At 39.9% G+C, this 12,669-nt stretch overlaps 1 protein-coding gene across 1 annotated transcript in view; it reads left to right on the forward strand.

Moving 5' to 3' along the window:
* The first annotated feature begins 7,099 nt into the window (after positions 1 to 7,099).
* Positions 7,100 to 12,669, forward strand: part of ABCG2 (ATP binding cassette subfamily G member 2 (Junior blood group)) — a 130,041-nt gene continuing 124,471 nt past the window's right edge. Inside the window, exon 1 of the mRNA XM_052641686.1 lies at positions 7,100 to 7,290. The gene's annotated coding sequence lies outside the window, so the exon portion shown is untranslated. The remainder of the gene's footprint in view (positions 7,291 to 12,669) is intronic.

The raw sequence follows: 12,669 nt of genomic DNA on the forward strand, positions 1-12,669 counted from the left end.
TTGCTTGCTGGGACTTGGAGTTTCTGTGCTACAGTTTTTCACTGAGTGTATCAAGAAACTGATTAGATTTAAAAAGTCAACTGTAAGTGGTGACCCTAGAACTCACTAGACCAGTACATAAATCAACATAAACTTAGTAACCATCTACATAGTAGTTTTTTGTAAGTACCTGTGATATTTATGTTCAGCTAACTGTATATACTCAGCATAAATATGTGGAATTCAGATACTGTGAGTGAGCCTCTGAGTTGAGTGAGCAAATGAAACATAGTTTTGATACATTTGTTGAGTGTTAAATTTCTAATTTTTAAAACTTTTAGGCAGCTGTGAGCTTCTTTTGATCATTTCTAGTCTTTATTCATTTGACCAGGTTCTTGCCTTAAGTTCTTCAAAACTAGTCAATATTTTGATGGCTACTCAATGTGTTATCTCAAGTGTTTACTATATTTTGTATTCTGCATCACTTGCTGGTGAACTTAACGTATTGTTAAGAAATTAATTCGGCTAACTTGACACTGTTAAAATGTATATATATGTACTACAGTGCACTTACATATTTCAGCTGTGTCACCAGGTCTCTCCTATGTGCGCTGTTCTAAGTCGCTTCAGTCCTGTCTGACTCTTTGTGCCCCTGTGGACTGTAGCCCTCCAGTCTTCTCTGCCCATGGGATTCTCCAGGCAAGAATGCTTGACTATGTTGCCATGCCCTCCTCCAGGGGATCTTCCCGACCCAGGGATCGAACCTGTGGCTCCTGCATTGCAGGCAGATTCTTTACCTCTGAGACACCAGGGAAATCCCAGGTCTGTCTTGCCCCCACTCAGTTCATTCCTGTTTTTCTGTAGCTAATATATAGCTGTGACTATTCATTCATATCAGAAAAGAATGTCCAATATAAGAGTTCTTTGGTCAAAGCTATACAAAGTACATCTGATAGTATCAGGTATTTTGTATGAAGTTTCTATTTGTTATCTCTAATCCTAAGTTTTGCGTTTTGTATATAGTCTGTTTATATCACTTTTTGTATACAGTAAGCAAGTTGGATAATTTGTCCTTAAAGATAATCCCACATTGACTGCTAATTGCTACAGACATAGCTTGAGGTTTATGTCTTCTTTTTCTCAGACTCATAAGAAAGAATAAATCTTAAAGCATTATCTATTTCAGCTTGCTATGTAATTTAGGGGTATAAAACTATATTTCCATATATCTGTGTGTAAGTTTACTGTTAAAATGTGAATCCCTAAATATGTGTATGGAATTATATCAGCAGTTTATTTCTGCAGACAGTGTAAATTTGTTATATGTAGGTGTATGTACATATGTATATTTTGGACTAATGGAAAATGAAAGGGAACAATCTTTCATAGCTCCTTCACCAGTTAGCTGTAGATTATTGATACATTTATCTCTAACAACTCTTGACAAACTGAGGGAAGTTTTGTAGTGGAGAACCAATGGTTACTGGCAGATAGGTTAAAAATTATTGTAGGAGATATTTTGTGGTAGGTAACTTATGTGGAAAAACCTAGGAACAGAACCAGCATGTTGAAGCTACGTTGTTATATGGTAATTTGCGTATAAAATAATAGGATGTGAGAAGAATGCTTAAATGTTAAGAAAGATGTGGAGTTTTTGTTGTAGAAACAAAAGAAACACCAAAACTTTAAAGTTGATATAATTTAAACTCTTAGTTTTCCGGTTGATATTTTTTTCTTCTTTAAGTTTTACTCAAGGCTTATAGAAGGAAGAGGGCACAATATATTCACATTTTCTCACCTTTTGGGGAATGGAAGAAAATAAATCTTGAGCTTTCCTGTCTGTATTAGTTAGGAATTGTCCTTTGGAAAAAAGGGTATGGGAATTTTTCAAGTTTTCTTTTTTTTTTTTTTAAGGAAATTTGGTAAAGGAAAGGAAAATATTACAAGAAAGAATATGGTCTTCTATTTGTTGCTTGGAAAGTGAGGAACCAAAATGGTCTAAAAAGGCTGGAAAACTTTCTTGCTTTTTCTGTATAGGGTCCTGGGACATAAACATGGAGGCTACATTTAGGAGTATAAAGGGTTTCCAAATTAGGAAGCTAACAGAAACTCTGAAGCACAGGATGACCTCCTAAAAATGTAGGTTTTATTTTTGTTTTGAATTCTTCACTTTGCTATTCCTCTATTTTACTTTAAAAAAACAGGGGTGGGAGTAATGTTGTCAAGTTCAGAGGTCTAAGAGTCACTGATCCATTGGGTGGATTGCCAACTGTGACAAAGAAGAATTTGTAGACTACATAGGCCTTGGTCTGAGGTGGAGTTTGCTCTGATCCACCTGAAAAGTTTTTAAAACCTGAAACCAGTCAGCTTTGACTACAGCATAAAAACACACTGATGTTTGTTTTTTAAGCCACAATGTTGAAGTACAACTTTTAGATTATTGTAACCCACAAAAGATAAGCATACATGTATTAGGCTTCTAAGTCTATTACTGAAAATTATGCAAATAATGGAACAAAAAGACTGTTCTAAATAGTTTTTTTAGTTATAACTGTGAATTTGCCATGTGGCTATTACCATGTGGGTATCGGTATGGTGTAAATTATATTAATGTAATTGAACTTAAATCAATTGTATTTATGTTTACCTTTCATTTATATGTAGTATATAAATCATCTTTTTAAAATGTGTTGCCAAACTCTATTTGCCATCATTGATTTGGCAAAATATTCTTAAAATCATTGTGATTTTCCACAAGTATAAATTAAGTACCTTATATATTCAAGTGTAAATAGAATCCTGCTTTCTATCAACCATTTGCTACAGATCCTTGTGTTAAGTTCTTCAAAGTTTTATGCGTTTTTTTCTAGAGAAAAAAAGAGTTTCGGTGGAATCAGTTTTGAATTTCTATACTTTATAATGGAAACATTTCTCAAGTTCCATTTAAAAAATTACTCACTTTGAAGAATTGTTAGCATGTAATTTAAATAGAAATTATTTTTTCAAAGTTGAATTTTATTTTTTTAATGAATCTTGGCAGAGAATGAGTAGGCCTATGATAACTTTTCAGTATCAAACAGGATATTTAGTTTCCTTGCAAAGAATGGACAAGGATTAAATTTCATGGTAATATGATAGACAATAAGACAATGCTTCAAGGTGGGGTGAGGGAAGGGATAGTCAAAGTTTAGTATTGAACCCTAAATACAAACACTTACTTGTATTTTCTTTTAGCACTTCATTTGTTCATATACCTGCATCTGTGGAAAGTGACATAAAATCTTGGTTGGGTTACATTTTATTGTATTTACTAGATTGACTTCTCTGGATGAGTTCAACAGAAATAAAAACTCATGTCTTTAGAAGCCAAACTGTGATGGTCTGCCTGTTGCTTTTGGCATCTGGAATGAGACCGCCTGACTCTCTGGCAGCTCCCCTTGGTTGTTAGATTGTTGAAACGGCCCACTGATGGTCCTATTGAGTGTTCCAGGCTGTGAAATCATCATGTTGGTCCATCTCCAAGAATGACTCATCCTTCACTGGATTCCTGTATAGAATTTAACACCTTGCTGTGTCCCAAATTAAGTTCTGCCAAAGTGCTCTTGTGTACATTGGTTTTATAATTTACTAAAGTACTAATTGGGTGTATAGCACTTCTGTAGTGTGTTGATATAATTGCTGCTTTGACCATTGTTTTGAAAGTATGAATTATAATGACTGTAAGCATACTAAAATCACATAACAGTGTTTAAAACATTTAAATAAAGTACATGCATTAAACACTTTTAAAATCCAACTGTGTTTGTTTGGCATCCACACACTCCAATATATTATGTGGCCTTGTGAACACTGATATAAAGCAGTCAATGAATGATTGGGAAATTTTTTAGCAGCGAAATTCTGCCTGTTTGCAAAATTAACATGAGAATCTTGGAAAATATTATATATACTTATTTATTCAAATCTCTTTGATTTAAAACAAGATTTGTCTCTTGCATTTCCCTCATCCAAAATATTTGTTGGTACATCAGAAGAAAATGGTTGTGAAGATTTCTGTAGTATTTTGCCTGTGGTATATTTCACTGCAGCATCTCCATGTATTAAAAATGAGAACAAATATTCAGTGGAAATTCCACAAGTAAGCAAGTTTTAATGTCCTCATTGATTGAATAAAATGTCATGTTGCAGTCTTTTTTCACAAGGATCTCTTCTAGAGTATGCTCTGAAGGTAACTTGGTAAACCCCATGGTAGCAGAGATCTATTTTGTTTTGTTGAAACTCCTGACCAAGAACTTTTTAGACTTCTAGCAACGAGGATAAAATGTTTGTTGAATCATTAATGTTTATTGAATAAGTGAATTCATTTCATTAATTAATGCATTTAATTACACTTTCATTAATTTTATGTTAGTGGGGAAATGGGCATTAGCTATTTTAAATATTAAGCCATACATATTATTTAATGGTGAATGAATAGTATTTAACTTCTTTCCGTGTTTCCTTAGCCTGTGTCAGTTTTTCCTTGTAAAGGATGTTAGTATAAGTATGGTACAGAATTTTGTTCTGAACAAAACCTAAGGAGCAGTGCTGTATGGATGACTATAACCTTACTTCTTTAAAAAGCTGAGAAAGGGAAATGATTTTTAAGGATTGCTGTGCTATTTTCTTTTGCATATATTATCTCTTTTTTTTTTTCAAATTTGCATTTTTTGCTGCAATGTGGTACATGCAGGATCTTAGTTCCCTGACCAGAGATCAAACCTGCACTCCTGCAGTTAAAGTGCAGAATCTTAACCTCTGGACTGCCAAGGAAATCCCCCTATTACTTGACTTAATCTTTTTTTGGGGGGTGGAATGGGGAGAATATTTGTGAATAGTACAGTGTAGGTGTTAAGAATATGGTCCCTAGGGTAAGAAAGACTTGGTTTTGATCATTTAATCTTAAAATCTATTCAAGGAAGCCTTTCTAATGATCATTTTTATAGATGAGGAAATGGAGCCTTTAAGTAGTTAATAACAGCAAGATCTAATCCAGATGCTTTTGACTTTAGACTCTTTCTTCTATCTTACCATACCTCCCTAATAACAAAAGTGAAACTAATTCACTGCTATCAAACATATTAACATTCACCTGCAGAAGGCTTTCTGGTGGATGTGAAAAAGTCATCAGGACATGATCCAGAAACTGAAGTGGATGAATGAACATAACAGAGACAGTAACTGAGCATTTGTTACCTAAGACTAGGGTAGAGAACTAAATTATGTCCAAGCCAAAGGAGTATAACCGGGGACCAAATGAGTGAATGCACAGAATAATGCTTTAAACTGCAGGGTTGAGATGATCACTTATCAAGTCCAATAAGTCGGTTTACCAATGACAAGCATTTTTTAAGAACCTACTATATGTGTCTGTAAATGACACTAGGGTAGTGTCACTAGCAGGGTTAGTGGTTGATCTCCCTAGAACTTGGTCAGGAGACCAGAAAGTGAGGAAAGTGAGTTATACTGTTGGGGCCAGTGTGAGAAAAGCAGGAGAGACTCCATCTTGAAGCCTGTTATCCATCTTAGAAACAGGATGTGAACTGGGCCTGAACCCTGCCCAAGAGTGAGGAAACTGTTGCTAGTGAAAACCAGGTCTCCTGGAGACTTCCCTCCCTACAGATGGCAAATGGAGATTGTAGTTGTGGTCAGGCTGCCCCTGTTAGATTAATCATGGAGACATCCCCCCTTGATGTATAATCGTTGTTCCCCGCCTTTAACCTTAATTGTTTGTTCTCCTAGCACCTACCTGTTGTAAAACTCAATCATATACAACAAAGAGATTGTTAACATGTAACCAGTCACGTGTGTGTGTAAAACTGGGCCTCTCAGAAACATCAGGGTCCTTGTTGGGAACTGATTCTCCTTGGACTTGCTGGCATAATAAACTGTACTCCAGTCTTGAGTGTCCCCTGAGCTGTGTTTTGCAGCTCCGGATTCCACATTTCCAGAGGGACATCAGTGTTGACCTAGACAGGTGAAGCAAAAATGTTTGGAGCCAAGAGAGATCTAACCAGTGAAGTCACTGAACCTTGTTCACAAGTCAAGGGTAGATTCTTTCAAGGACCAGGTGACTTATGTCATAGGAGGCAAGCGACCAAAGACAGGACTGGTTACATATTTCTTGACAAATGAAAATGCTAGGCCCTTATTCAAGACAGCAAGTGCAAAGCCCTAAAACGAGTGTAGTGTTTATAGTGTTAGTCGCACAGTCTTGTCCGACTCTGTGCAACCCCATGGGCTGTAGCCTTCCAGGCTCCTTTCCAAGGGATTCTCCAAGCACGGAGTGGGTTGTATGCCCTCCATCAGGGAATCTTCCCCACCCAGGGACTGAACCTAGGTCTCTCGCACTGTAGGCAGATTCTTTAGCATCTGAGTCACCAGCTGGGTCCTGTGCAGCTGTACAGGTCGTGCCCCCGTATCCAGAGGGGAAATAACTCTCAAAGCAAACGCAGCAAGTTAATGCAGAGCACGGGAAAAAGTAGGGCGCCCATTCACTACATCCCAAGGCCTTCCAGCACTGAACAAGCAGCACTGTGGGTGGTGCTTGGCCCCAGGTGGTGACTAGGGCTGCTGCCTCGGATTCCCCAACCAGGTACACCGGAGCAGCTCGCATCCTGGCTTCCCAGGCAGAGACGAGAATAGCGGTGTGGGGCGCTCTCCTCACTCTCAGGAAGGGGGCTGGAGGCTGCGCCCAGACCCTGTAACCCCCGCCCCGCGCCGCTCCATCCCCCGCCCCGCGCCCCTGTATCCCCGGCCGGGCGCTCCCCCCGCCCCGCTCCATTGGTCTGGCGGCTGCGCCTCGGGAGGGCCTGGCGGAGACCCGGGCCTGCGCCAGAAAACGGTCCGAACAGCTAGCTGCCCTTCCGGTCCTCCTTTTCCGCTCTCTTTCTTCTCGGGTTCCATCCACCCTCAGTCCTCTTCTCCTCTCCTCTCCCCGCCCCGCGCTGTCAGTCTCCCGGGATTGACATAGAACGTCGCCTAAGTACCAAAGCCGAGAGAATCGCGCGCGGAGGCGCTCGCTGGTCCCGCCTCCTGCCGGCTTTCTTTACTCTGTGCGCCCCGGCTGGGCTTGGCGGAACTGGCCTCTGCACCCCGACATCCTCCAGAGACTGCCCGGGCGCCGACTGTTTGGAAAGAGGATGGGACTGTTGGCGGCGGGGAGGCGCTCATCTGCCCGGGATAATAGCTGGAGAGGAGTGCGGGATGAGAGCTATCCCCCTGATAGTGTCCCCGCAACCAGGGAGATACTGTAGTTCCTCGGTCCTGGAGGTATGTTCTGGGCAGCACAACACAGCAACTGCTATGTATTAACTCGTCTTTACAGATAATACTGAAGAGATGGAAGGACTTGTCTGAGGTTTCAGAAAAATCGTCATCCCCAGGAACTGCCCTGTTCCTAGCTCTTGCTTAAATGGTGGGCCTGAGTGGCTATGTGCGTCCCAACTGACACATTTTTGCTGTTTGGATGGCAGGATCCTGAAGAGAGCCATTCCTTAGCTAGTCAGCGACCAAAGTCTATACTAAAGGAAGGATCAGCTCTCTAGCTGTATAATGGGAGGAGCTGCTTTTGAGAGATTGTGTCAGCTGGCATGGCCATTTCTAGATAATCCACACACTTATGACTTTGGAGAGAGGAGATACTTCCCCAGAGAGCGACAGACAAATGGAGGGAACAGCTGCCTCCACCGTGTGTGTGTGTGTGTGTGTGTGTGTGTGTGTGTGTGTGGAGATACTTCCCCAGAGAGCGACAGACAAATGGAGGGAACAGCTGCCTCCACCGTGTGTGTGTGTGTGTGTGTGTGTGTGTGTGTGTGTGTGTGTGTGTGTGTATGTCCTCAGTACCTCTGACTCTTTACACCCCATGGATTGTAGCCTGCCAGGCTTCTCTGTCCATGGAGTTTTCCAGGCAAGGATACTGGAATGGGTTGCCATTTCCTTCTCCAGGGCATCTTCCAACCCAGGGATAGAGCCCTCATCTCCTGCGTCTCCTGCATTGGCAGGTAGATTCTTTACCACTGTACCACCTGGGAAGCCTGCCTCCACCCCAGCAGAGTCTCAGTTCCAACCCATGGCTAGTTTGATAGGACTTCTGTACAGGCCTAAACTCCTGCAGTTAACAAAATACGAAAAGTTACTGCCTGAGGGTACAGCTAGGGATTCAAACACAGCCCTATTACTGCAAATTTTTCCACAACAGAAATCAGGTAAGGTTAATAAGCACTTGTACATTAAGAATTAGGTGGAAAAAAATTTCAGAAGGAACTGAGAATGCTGCAGTTGTTCATTGAAAGCCAGGAGGAATAGAGTAATCGGGAAATGTGTCAGGCTCCCTCAGTCCATTCTCCACATGCTGATCTCCACACACTCATGTTTGCATTCTTTCAATCTCACCTCCCAGATAATTTAAAACACTTTAGCATTGCATTAAAAAAAAAAAAAAAAGCCCTTTCTTCCTGGTCTGTTCCCTGCCTGTACTCCCTTGTCATTTTTTTTAACTTTCCTTCTTACACTTTATCCCAGCCTGTGTACGTTTTTCTCTCTCCCTGTAACACAACCCCATTTCTTTCCCAGGTAAACTTCCAGTTCAGATGTCATTTCCCATGGGATGTTTTATTCTGCCATTCCTTCAGTCTAAATGTCCCTTCCATTTAGTCCTCTGCCATCCAATATTTACTTCTGTTCTAACACCTGTTACCTTGTATCAGAACTCTTTGTTTCCTTCCCTTTCTTCACCACGAGGGTGAAATCTTTGAAGGCAGGGCCTAGGTCTCTTTTCTAAATAATCCTAACAGCACAGTAGGTGTTTGGTAAAGTTTGGAATGCATGAATGACATACTTAAAATAGAGAAGTTATTATCTCATTCCTGAGCCCTATCTTAGTGCTTGAGTGTACACCCTTCCAAAATGATGAATCATGGAAAGAATAAAAATACAGTGTTACTAAGAGAAATGAAGCCTTCAGATTTCTAAAATTACAACCAAAGTGGGCAGGTGGGCCCAGCACCATTGTATGAAGATCTTATTCAGTCAGTTCTAGCAAGCTAGGATGGCACAGCTGAGAAAGTATGACAGTGGTACTTGAAGTAACAAACAATGATAATGTAAGAATATCCAAGTCTAAGGGTTTTTGTAGATCCTGCCAAGAACATCTTTACACTGTGATATTTCCCTGATGCTAAACATAGGAACTAAAGAGCCTCTTGATGAGGGTGAAAGAGGAGAGTAAAAAAGCTGCCTTAAAACTCAACATTTAGAAAACTAAGATCAAACACAAACAAACAAACAGAGATCGTTGAATCTGGTTCCATCACTTCATGGCAGATTGATGGGGAAAAAGTGGAAACAGTGACAGACTTTATTTTCTTGGGCTCCAAAATCACTGCAGACGATGACAGCAGTCACGAAATTAAAGACACTTGCTCCTTGGAAGAAAAGCTACGGTAAATCTAGACAGCATATTCAAAAGCAGAGACATCACTTTGATGAGGGTAAGAGGAGAAGGGAGTGGCAGAGGATGAGATCGCTGGATGACATCACCAACTCAATGGACATGAGTTTGAGCAAACTCTGGGAGATAATGAAGGACAGGGAAGCCTGGAGAGCTGCAGTTAATGGGTCACAGAGTCAGACATGACTTAGCAACTGAACAACAACAAAACACAATGAGAAGCTTGTCTACTGCCAAAGCCTAGAACCAAGTTCATCGAAGAGAATCCCTGCCTCAAGGTTTCAATTTGGAAAGTCAGAGGATAGTAGAATTGGGTTTTCTAATAGTAAACCTCTTATTTTCAAGGTCACACAGTTTATTAGGTGTTAATCCAGAAATTGTTACAAGCTGTTCCCCATGAGGCTTCCCCCAGTGGCTCGGCGGGTAAAGACTCCTCCTGCAATGCAGGAGACACAAGAGAGGGGGGTTTGATCCCTGAGCTGGGAAGATCCCCTGGAGGAGGGCATGGCAACCCACTCCAGTACTCTTGCCTGGAGAATCCCACGGACAGAGGAGCCTGGCGGGCTACAGTCTGTACGGTCACAAAAGAGTTAGACATGACTGATGTGACTGAGCATATGCCCCATAGGTCACTGTGCAGTTTTTGAGGACAGGGCCTAGGTGGTTTTACTCAGTCATGCACACACACAGCACCTGTCACAATCCTGCCACAGTGGGCACTCAGCTTACTGAATGAAGGAAGAAAAGAATAAATGTGCTCTACCATAGGGGTATAGATGAGAGGGAAAGGCACTGTCATTTCTCCAAAGATGGAAAGCTTTAGAATCTGGGGGAAAATAAATATTTACTTTGAAAATAAACTTAACAAAGTAAAGGCAAACTATTTTAGATGTCACAAAGATCTATGTTAAGTTGCTGAATCAGTTGTTACTATTTCAAGAGGATGATGGAAACTTATCTTCTGAAATGTTGGCTTGTGTGCGTAAGAGGGGTCAAAGCAAAATGGTCCAGTCTTGAGCTTCCTGAATCCTGGCCTCCTTACCTGAAAAACTGAGCAAGTTATTTGGCCCAGTTATTTAACAGATGACTCAGTTTTGTCATTTGTAAAATGGGGATGATTATACCACATGGGTTGTTGAGAGACATTAAATAGTTAATACACAACCTATGAAGTAATTTGTATCCCATTTTCTGCCACTATTTCCAATTTCTCTAGGTGTCATTTTGCCTTTCACTGTGGCATAAAACATCTGTTTTTCCTCCGTCCGCTTCTGTGCTTTTTTCCTTCTCACTACCTTTCTGCTTTCTTCTTCTTTTTTTTTTTTTTACTATCTCTCTCCCTAACCAAATTCTTTTTTTTTCCTTTGGCCATATGAGGAATGTTAGTTCCCTGACCAGGGATGCATTCCTCTCCCTACTCAGTGGAAGCACGGGGACGTAACCACCAGATGGCCAGGAAAGTGCCAGTTTCTTCTTAACATTCTCATAGTTTTTCCTCACTCACCTGAAAAATGACTGATGGCTATGAACTTCAGTAAACTTATAGAATAAGAAAGTTAATAATAACTATTAAAACACTATTTTCTTTTCCCCAAACTAATTTTTCATTTTTGCCGTGTTTATGCATACTTTTTTTGTATTTGAAAATCAGTGAATACGTTCATGCTAATTTAGCTCTGATTTTCTTCACTTAATATAAGTTTATACTGAAAGGGTCAGGATATGTCCTTCCCTAATATGCCTCTTTGACATGAGGATTAATTTGAGCTGAATGCAATTAAGAATCAACAGATGCAAAAAGAAGCCTTCTCAGCATTTTCCTTATCTGATTAAAAAGCAGAAACTTCTGAGAAGTGAGGCTGTCATAAATTCCCTCTTGAGGATGGGCTTATTCCTAGGAGAGAGATAAAAGTAAATATACCGTAAATCTCTCTGGGAGTTTCATGGCCATGAAGACAGAAAAGACTACTTGCATTTTCACAAACAAATATTATATCAAACTTTATCTCCAGTTTATTCTCCTAAAAATCCATTTGTCTTTCCTACAGAAACTTACTTGTTCTTTCCATAGAAGATTTTTCTGCATTTCCCTCCTTCCCCTACTAAGTTAGGTACATAAGCTTCTATCTTTAACCAGTTAGCTGCTAGCTATTTCTGTATGAATAAGCCCTTTTTTTCTCCTTTTGTCTTTTGTCAGCTTAATTAAGAGGTTCCCAGGGACTAAACCTAGGAGGGCAGAGCAAACATTTTTCCTCCCATATGCCATGATCGGTTTAGACCATACACTTGTCATTAATTTTTATGACTATGGTTCATATACCACAGTTTGTCACATTCCTCTCTCTTGGGGCACATTGATTGACTCTGATTTTTTTACTCTTTAAACATATACTTCCTTTATGACACTTTCCCTTGCCATCTCTACTTCATAGATATATACAAACATACACATGTGTAATTATGTAAATATATAAAATTTGCTGCATTTGTTGTCTAAATCCTCAGTTTTTGAGTCATCAGGTGGTGCTTTCCTCTTGAGAGTCTCTCTTTATAGAGGTGATCAAGGCACCAGTCATAAACTATTGTACCTAGATTTCTTAAACTCTAAATATTTATTAACAACCATACCAACATGGGAGGCAATAAAGAGAGGTGGGGTTGGTTGGTACAGTAAAAATGATTGCTTTGATTTGAGTTTCCCTCTTTTCTCCTAGAGCTTCTTGTGCTGCCAGTTCAGTACATAAATAACATGTATGAAGAGTTTACAAGAAAAATCTGTCAGGATTACTGCTTTTCTGCTGTGGTGTTTGGCTTTTAAAATTTAAAATTTTAAAAACACCATGGAAGTAGATTTGGTGTTTCAAAGTTCTGCCACAAGAGTGATTTTAAGTAATGTTCGTAGCCTCTGTTTATATTATCACATGGTTTATAATTATGATTGTAAGTCTCGGTTAAATGATTACCATGTGAACAGCACCATACTGTGGGACTACAGAAGCCTAAGATGTGGCCTTTAACTCTGGAGGAGCTTATAATCGGCAAAGTGAGAAACACAAACTATGGGTTCTGAGGTACTTGCACATAGTCATTGACAGTCTTGATAATAAAAGTATGCAGCATAGGATTTTTGACTCTTTATAAACAATACTGTCTTGTGTTTCCTTCTAAACCTTAAAGAAAAATTGGAGCAACTTTTCCAT

This window comes from Budorcas taxicolor, chromosome 6 (genome assembly GCF_023091745.1).
Source record: "Budorcas taxicolor isolate Tak-1 chromosome 6, Takin1.1, whole genome shotgun sequence".
NCBI lineage: Eukaryota > Metazoa > Chordata > Mammalia > Artiodactyla > Bovidae > Budorcas > Budorcas taxicolor.